The sequence below is a fragment of the Mus pahari genome, chromosome 2 (genome assembly GCF_900095145.1).
Source record: "Mus pahari chromosome 2, PAHARI_EIJ_v1.1, whole genome shotgun sequence".
In the NCBI taxonomy this organism is placed as follows: domain Eukaryota; kingdom Metazoa; phylum Chordata; class Mammalia; order Rodentia; family Muridae; genus Mus; species Mus pahari.
In genome coordinates, this window is record NC_034591.1 from 22,298,986 (window position 1) to 22,307,782 (window position 8,797).

The window sequence follows — 8,797 nt, forward strand, 5'->3', positions numbered from 1 at the left end:
TAGGGTGACCACTACTCCTGTGAGTATAGGGTGACCACTAGTCCTGTGAGTGTAGGGTGACCACTATTCCTGTGAGTGTAGGGGTGACAACGGAGCCACTGGCCCAGTGCTAAGGACTAGGGTATTCACTTGCCCTCAGATAGTATATTAAAATGTTAAACTGAAAACAAATTAATCAGTAAGAAATTCAGTTATGGTGTAACAGAAACAAGGCAATACCCATGATGATGGGACAGAGGTTTATGGAAAAGCCCGTAATACCCATCACATATTCTAGACAAGAGAGAACCAAGAAGAGAAGGCACCACTTGGATGGCCCCCAAAGGATTGCATAGTTACAAGAAGAGAAAAAAAAAATACCCTGAAAGTGCAAGGTATTTCTACCCTGAAGGGAAGCCTCTAGTGCGGGGACTTTCGTGGGGAGCACTGTGGAGACCAGCACAGCCTCATCAGGGTGACTGCCCTTCTCATCCACTCAGGACTCTTTCTGGGGTTCCCATTCTTTTATCTGGCACCCAGCCCGAGCCTCAGTTCTACATGAAGTTGGGGTTGAACATTTCCCAGGGCTTGCACTCAAGCCAGCAGTTATTACATCCTGGGGAAGGCAGGAATGTCGGCATCCCAGCCAAGGATGGGCCCAAGCAGACAGGCCACTGAGCTGACTCAGCACCCTCACCCGCACGCATTCTTGGAGCGCTGTGTGCTTTGTCCAGGGAGATGTATGGCAGCAGAGGGAATAGACGCGGAGCTGCCAAATACTGTGTTGCTGACATACAAATAGAAACTCTGCTTTGAGAAAACAAGGAAGTAGTTCAAACTTTGAACTACTTTTGTCAAACACGAATGGTTATGGCCCAGGAACTTGGATTCAAATTCCATGCATGACATGCCTCACCACAGTGAAGGTTTCCTGAACTTTCATGATCACAAAAGAACACCATGAATCAATATGTTTACAAAATACACAGGCATGGTCATGAGGAAGGCTTTTATAGCAGGGGGAAAGGTGGATGTCACAGGATTCAGAACTTGTCTTTGTTGCATTGCATTCCTTAGAGGGTAGGTGTGTCAAGCTTAAGCACACTTTCCAAGGGTTTTATGGAAGTCAGGGTGACACTCAGAGGTTAAAAGTATATGTTTGTCTTTTCATGGGACTAAAAATAGCACACGATCATCTTGGCTTTTGACCTATTACACTCTAGCTCTCCATAATCCTAATGTTCTAGCAGCCAAGGCAGAGCCTGCTGCACAGTCCCCAGAGGAGGTACAGCTCCTTCTGAGAGCTGTTGTTCAGTGTCACCTTGGCTTGTCCCTGCTACCTAACACCTACCCACAGCAACCCTGCCCAGTTCTGATGTGTCTAGCAGGAGCTTGAGGGCACTGGATGCTCCCAGTCCCCCACTCTGTAACAATCACAAAGGCTCCCCGTGAAGGGAAATTAAATTTAAGGCCTGTCATTCATGTAACTTATGGCCAGAGAGTTGTTTGTAAGCTCAGAAGCCTGAGGCAGAGGACACAGTAGGACAGGCCTGGGCACGCCCAGACAGGCTGTCATTAAAACATTCCTGAGGCTGATAGTTTGGAGTCACATGTTAACCAGGTGTTCTGCTGACTTGCATGGACCATTCTGCAAATGTGTTGGTGTTTAAATGGGCCAATCGTGTGTGACCGCGCCAAATTCCTCTTAGCCCCCACCCTCTCCTTATAAAACCCCCTAGCTTTCGAGCCACGTGGTTGATGCCTCTACCTCCTGCGTGAGGTATGTTATCCATTGGCCCTGGAGCTCCGCCATTAAACTACCTCATGTTTTTACATCAAGATGGTTTATTCGTGGTTTTTGGGTGCCACCTTCTCAAGACTGGAGTGGGGAGGGCTCCCCACGGAGGTCTTTCACCCGGTAATTCTGGGATATGGTTAGGGGTTTCTAGGGGCACAAGGCACTAGTGTGTTGTCCGGCCCATGGGTAGGGCTCCCAGCTTTTTTGGACAGCCCTCTGGGCTAGCCCTCCCCTATTTTTTGCTCACTTTCTCCTCCCCTCCCTTCCTGTGTGTCCGGAGCCATGAAAACCCATCTGCTCATAGGGCAGAAAGAGACAGGTCTAACCCAAGCTCTCAAACATGGAGAGGTGGGAACTTAGATAGTTCCCTCTAAACCAGCGTCACCAGGTACATGCCCACTCCCTCCCCTGAGTACTGCAGAGTGAGTGGCTGTTGGGTCTGCTCTGACGATGGACCATCTATCTACACGCTGACCAACAAGGCCTTCCCAGCAGCACACCATCAGAGAAACTGAAGCCGGAGGCCAAGTCCAGACACAGCTGCTGGGTGGAGACTGCAAGTGCGGCCAGCAGGCGGGCAAACCTGCGGGGTGAAGGAGGATCTGCCCACCTCTGCCTGGCATTGGTGTCTGGGTTCACCTTACAAAGACACCAGTCAGACAGCATTACAAACGCACACACACACACATGCACACACACACACACACAGAGAGAGAGAGAGAGAGAGAGAGAGAGAGAGAGAGAGAGAGAGAGAGAGACCTCATTTCACCTCAATTACCTTGGCAAAGCCCCTGTTTTCAAATAAGGTTGCGTTTCATTCTGGTGCCTCGCTGTTTCTTTGTGGCACGCTTTTCAGTGAACATATGCTTGGATGTGCTTGTGCAGGGGTGGTGGTGGAAAAATAACTCCTTAGGTGAGTTAAGGCTTACACAGGAGGTGGTGGCCCTGGGAGGAAACAGGCAGATAGTATCCAGATACCCTGGGCTTGCCTCACACTCCTCGTGTTTAGCTGATCCTCCCTCCTCTTCCATTCAATGTAGGGCTGACCCTGACCTCGGCAACTGGAAAAGGCCATGGGTAAAGGCCACATGGAGAGAATAAGGTCACACAAAGACAACTTATAAACACCCACCATCCTTCCCAAGAGGGAGAGTGGACAGAGCCCAGAACCAACCTCTGGGCTGAGGCACCACATGTATGGGTGCTGGGGTGTCTATTCCTGTGTGCTACTTGTTTATCATGTGATGAACCAACCTGCAGCTTGCAACATTCAGACTGGGTTAATGACCAAGTCTTTCCTGTTCTCCAGCTAGCACCCATTACAGTTATTAGTGGGAGGCGATGTCCATAGTCCCATTTAACAGGTGACTAAAGTGAGGCACACAGTTCAACCATGGCCTGGGACTTGCTATGTAGACCAGACTGGCCTTGAATTCATCCTCCTCCTGCCTCAGCTTTCCAAGTCTTAGGATCCCAGACATGTGCCACCATACCCCCAGTGTTTAATCAGCCAACCAACCAACCAACCAACCATCCATCCAACCAACCAGAAACTCTCCATTCATAGTTTTACATTAGTTAAGGTAATCAGATTTTCACAATTTTGACCTGTCCCATTTTTTCTAACTATTCCATTCGAGGTCCTCCTTCATGACATTAAGCATTAATGAAGTGGCATGTCTCCCTCCCACACCGACAGGAATAAAAAGTACCCCAAAGCATTCCCCATGTAGCATCTGAACACCAAATGCCAGCACCCCAAGCTGTGTGCTTATCCATCTAAGGTCTCACACTCAGTGTGAGATGAACTAAGTGACAGAGCTCACAGCTAAACGTTAGATAAATGCTAACACGCCCTGATGTGTGCTGTATAACACAACACAGCCATAGAAAAGTAATTGAGCAATGCTAGCAATAAGGCTGGCCAAGCAAACTGGACCCACGCAGGTATAGAACCCGATTTCCTAGCACACAAGGAACAAGAGTAGGCGGGACACACCCGTTTATTTATAGTAGCTGCCTGCAAATGGTGTTTTTGTTTCTTTCTTAATTGTTTCCTACATCCTCCCAGTTTCCTATAGCAAGCAAAGTTGACACAGTAATAGACGCCCCAGCACCCTGTTGACACATATTCTGTTCTAACTCCCGCACTGTGGAAGGATGGGGGTGATCCTGTCCGAGACACACTTTGGCTACAAAGACCTTCGCTGAGCAGAGCCCAGTGATGCTGTCATGGGTACAGGAGCCACAATGGTCCCAGCAGTTGTGTCCAAAGGGCCAGTTGCAAAGCACCATGTGCTGAGATGTGAAAGGAATGTGCCCAAGCTGGGGCAGCTACAAAGCCTAAAGACACTGTGTTCTGACCACACTGCTACCCCTCCAGCCCCCACCACATACCCACAGTCCTCTCAGTGGCACTGACAGGGAAAGGAGTGGCTGCTGCCTGTTTTAGCTTTGGGTCATATCAGCTCCTTCACAGCCCCACAGGAGCCCAACACTGAGCCAAGCTGAGTTTCCAGGGAAAGACTGGCATTGGTGTGGGAGATCACGTGATGCCATTTCACCAAGCTCACAGCTGTACCATAGGCAGCCGACTTTGCATGTCACAGGCCCTGTCTTTGTCTGTCTGTCCACATCTTACTCCCAGTTAGTCTCACAGCTGGTCAGTCACTTGAGTGAGCAAGCCCTTGCTGGCTCCCACAACAAGGGAGACCTGAAGATCTGTAAGGTTCCAGTAGTTTCTACTATTAAGAAAGAAAGCCCTTTTAGGAGGAGGGGAGTGAGACTCCTGAGCGGGCTTAAAGATAATGAGACCACATCAGTATTATGCCTGCCTGTGAGGCTTCGAGACCACTTCTTTTTGTTGTTGCTGTTGTTGCTGTTGTTGTTGTTGTTGTTGTTTGACTTGGTTTGTTTTTTTGAGACAGGATCTGGAACTATTATCAGTACTGACTACTCTTTCAGAGGACCTTGAGTTCAAGTCTTAACACCCACATGGCAGTTCACAAATGTGTTACTCCAGATTCATGGGATCTGTGGTCTCCTCTGGTCTCTGTAATGACAGAAACACAGCAAGCAAACCACCCAGACATAGAAAGGAAAATAATTTGTTTTTAATGTCAATAGGGAGCTTGGTATAGTGGCATAGGCCTTTAGTCCCAGTACTTAAGAGATAGGTAGGTAAGCTCTGTGTAAGTTCAAGGCCAGCCTGGTCTACATAGTCAGTTCCATGAAAGTCATGGCTACAGAGTAAAAGTTCCAGAAAAAAAAGAAAGAAGGAAAAAGGTCCATAGGGACAGGTGTGACCTGATCTTGTTGTGCATGCCACTGCCAGATGAATAGGTGTTGGGCACAGCCACATCCTAAACTAAGTTGTCCAGAATTCTTGTGTACTCTCCCATGGCCAGTGTAAATACATTGGGTCACTGAGTCCTGGCCCTAGAACTGGCCCCAAGTGGAAAGACACAAATCTCTTGCCTTCTCGCTCTGCAGCCTGGTTACTGTGTCCAAGGGCATCTTCGTCCTCCAGTGGTCTGAAACCCAGATACTTCCAGTCTTATTGCTCAGTTCTCTCCACAGCAGGCCCTCAGCTGGCCCATCTCTTCTAACTCATGATCTGTGTACAAACCAGCTACCTAGGAGCTCAGAGCACACCCCGAACAAGCAGACAGAGAGAGTTCCTAGAGAAGACGGACGAAACAGAACAACATCCTATGTGATGTCACACTCCTGTGACCCGGATGTGCTAAGAGGAAAGCCACACTCACAGCAGCTCTGAATCCTTCCTGTCTGCTCCCTGAGAATACGGGGATGGTGGCTTCAGAGCTGCTGCTCACGATGTGCTGTGGAGAAAAGAAACCCAGTAGCTGTCTGTGCTCAAGACTGGTTTGAGGCAGCCTTGCCTGTAGGTATGGCCATGGGAGGGTTTTGTGGACAAAGTCCCTTATGTTTGTTTTGTTTTCATGGTGTTGGTCTGTGGTTTGTGGTTTTGTTGTGGTGTGGTGTGGCACAATCATGGAGTCACAGTACTCACCGTACAGTCAGTTCTCATTGCCAACATACTGTGGCAAATGCTGATAACAGTCAGCTCCCGAGCAGTGGGCTTGTCACTGGTGCTGAGCCTGGTACAAGCTGGGTTAGCCATCAACCCGTGGTCCTCAAAGTAACCATGGAGCCTGTTACAGAGCAGGTGCTTAGTCTGTGTCTGTTAATTCTCTGATTTGTCACTTTGTCTGACCCTCAATTAAATGTGATTTTGGTAAAATTTATCCAAAACACCAAAATAAATGCCTCTAGCATGATAGCACTTTGCAGGCTTCAAGCATTCGTTTTTAATTAATCCACATATAAGAGCTGACCAATAACCCCACACCCTGAAGTGTGCCTCATGCCCCACATCTGGTATGTATGCATCCAACTTCTTCCTCAGAGTGGATTTGGCTGTCTCTTCTCATGCATTCCTGCTACCATAGAGTGCTAAGCCCTGCTGGGCACTTCAGCCTGGAACAGTCACAGGGCAGCAAGGCTTCTGAGTGGCCTCCTGAACGAGAGCTCTGGGAAAAGCAGAGTACTGATGGGCTCGGAGTCTTGCTTTAGAGAAAATTTTTATTATTTTTTATTTTTATTTTTTAATTTAAATTTATTTGTAATTCATTTTTTACACTCCATATTCCATTCTCTACCCCTCTCCATCCACCCTCTGACTGCTATACATCCCACACTTCCTTGCCACCCCACCCCTTCTCCACATGGATGTTCCCACCCCACCTGACTTCTAAACTCCCTGGGGCCTCCAGTCCCTTGAGGGTTAGGTACATCATCTCTGAATGAACACAGACCTGGATGTCCTCTACTGTATTTGTTTTGGGGACCTTATATAAGCTGGCACATGCTGTCTGTTTGGTGGGTCAGTATTTGAAAGATCTCGGGGGTCCAGATTAATTACAACTGCTGGTCCTCCTACAAAATTACCCTTCTCCTCAGCTTCTTTTAGCCTTTCCTAAGTCACACCTCTTACCTATAAATGTTTCTGTCTGAAAGAATTACAGGGATGGAAATGGAGAGGAGCCTGAGGAAAAGAGGGTCCAACAACAGGCCCAAAGTGGGATCCAGCTCAAGGGGAGGTCCCAAGGCCTGATACTATTTCTGAGGCTATGGAGGGAGTGCTCCCAAAATGGGACCTAGCATGACTGCCCTCCAAAAGACCCAACAAGCAGCTGAAAGAGTCAGATGCAGTTATTCACATCCGACCAATGGACAGAAGCAGCAAGCCCCTGTTGTTGAATTAGGGAAGGCTACAGAGAAATTTTAAATCAGCAACGTGGCTGCTCTGATCACATCCAAAGATCTTCTTGGTCTATGTGATATAGCTCCCTTAATCACTCTGGCTGGAATTCTTTAATACACACCTTTAATCCCAAACAATGACATTTAATTGAGGAGCAGACAAAGTGATGGATCAGAGAAAGATTTGAGAGGATGAGTCAGAGAGGATATGCCCAACTCTCAGGAGAAAGGCTTCTTAAGAGCAGTGGTAGGAGAGAGTTCAGTTTCTCAGTGAGTTGGGGGTCAGTGCAGTGAGTACAGTGCAATGCAGAGCGATGGAGTTGAGTTCATTTGTGAGCTCATGCTGTGCAGTGCAGGTCAGCAGAGGCAGCTGAAGTCAGAGAATAAGAAGGAGCCAGAAGATAAGGCCAAGCAGAGCAATTCAATAAGAAGCCCAGAGAAACCAGATTGAATCATTCAACTTGGAAAGGAGTTTGGGCCAGAATAGCTGTATTGAACCAGCCAGATTCAGCAGTAAGACTCCAAGATTACAATTACACCTGGTGAATAAAAGTTACTTTTGCATCTTGCAAGACCATTGTGCATGAAGAAGAGAGGCCCAATGTACTGCAGGCACCTGCCCTTGCACCATCAGCTGATATCAGCAAGGTTCTTCAGGACAGACGCCATATTAGATGTGACAGGAGAACATGTCTGGTAAAATGGGAAGGAGAGTTGGAGGGCAACCTCTGAATTTCAAGTTTTAGTCTGGATTTCAGAGACAAAGAAGGTATCCCAGCAGGGACATGTGAGGCCTTGTAGCTTAGGAGGTTCATGTCAGTGGTGTTTCCCTGGACCACAGGGTTCCTGAAGAAAGAACCCACCAGACAGGGAAAGAGCAGAGAGCAGAGACATCATTTCAGACCGAACACACAACCTATTTGGAAAGAAAACATCACATATAGGGAGTCAACAACAACAACAACAACAAAGTAAGTGTGGTGGCACATGTCCTCCACATTTAGGAGGTGAAGACAGAAGGATCGGAGGTTCAAGGTCATCCTCAGCTATACAGTGAATTTAAAGTTATCTTAAGCTACACAAACCCTGTCTTTAAAAAAAGCACTATGGACTACTGGAAGCTAGGCTTAAGGATATACGTCAGTTACTGGAAGAATGCTTCAAAATGAGGAGAAAGGACCAGCAAACACATACAAAGAGACCAGTAATAGGAAGCTGTCAATCAGAAACTCAGTGTGGGAGGGGCAGAAAGCCAGAGTGGGAAAGAGTGGGGAGCAGGCTAGAGAGAGAAGGAAACAAGAGAACATGGGGAAAAGAGGCTTACTCCTGCCTTCCAGGCACTTGGGGAGGCATGAACCCCCATCTCCTTAGACTTGCAGAGGTGTGGAGGTCTGTGCATCTTGGCTGCAACCCTTGGTTTATTTAACTAGAGCAATCATTTCAGTTGGCATTAAGGAGCCTATTAGAGCTCCGTACTCACTGCCTTTGAGGAGGGGGCTGCTCACCCCAACCCTGAAGGCTATTTTTATCCTCTTGATGTCAGTGTGATTAGCAAAGGCAATTTAGCATGGGAAGCGGAGATCAGCCTTAGATGTTCTTTAACCACCAGGGAAGCGCTTTCAGGGATGAGCTAGAAGTGAGTGCAATGTATCATGAAAGAATGCCATAGGAGAGTGTGAGGGAGCCCTGTTCTGCCCCCAGAGGGTACACGTGGTGGAGCAGAGCAGGGTCTAC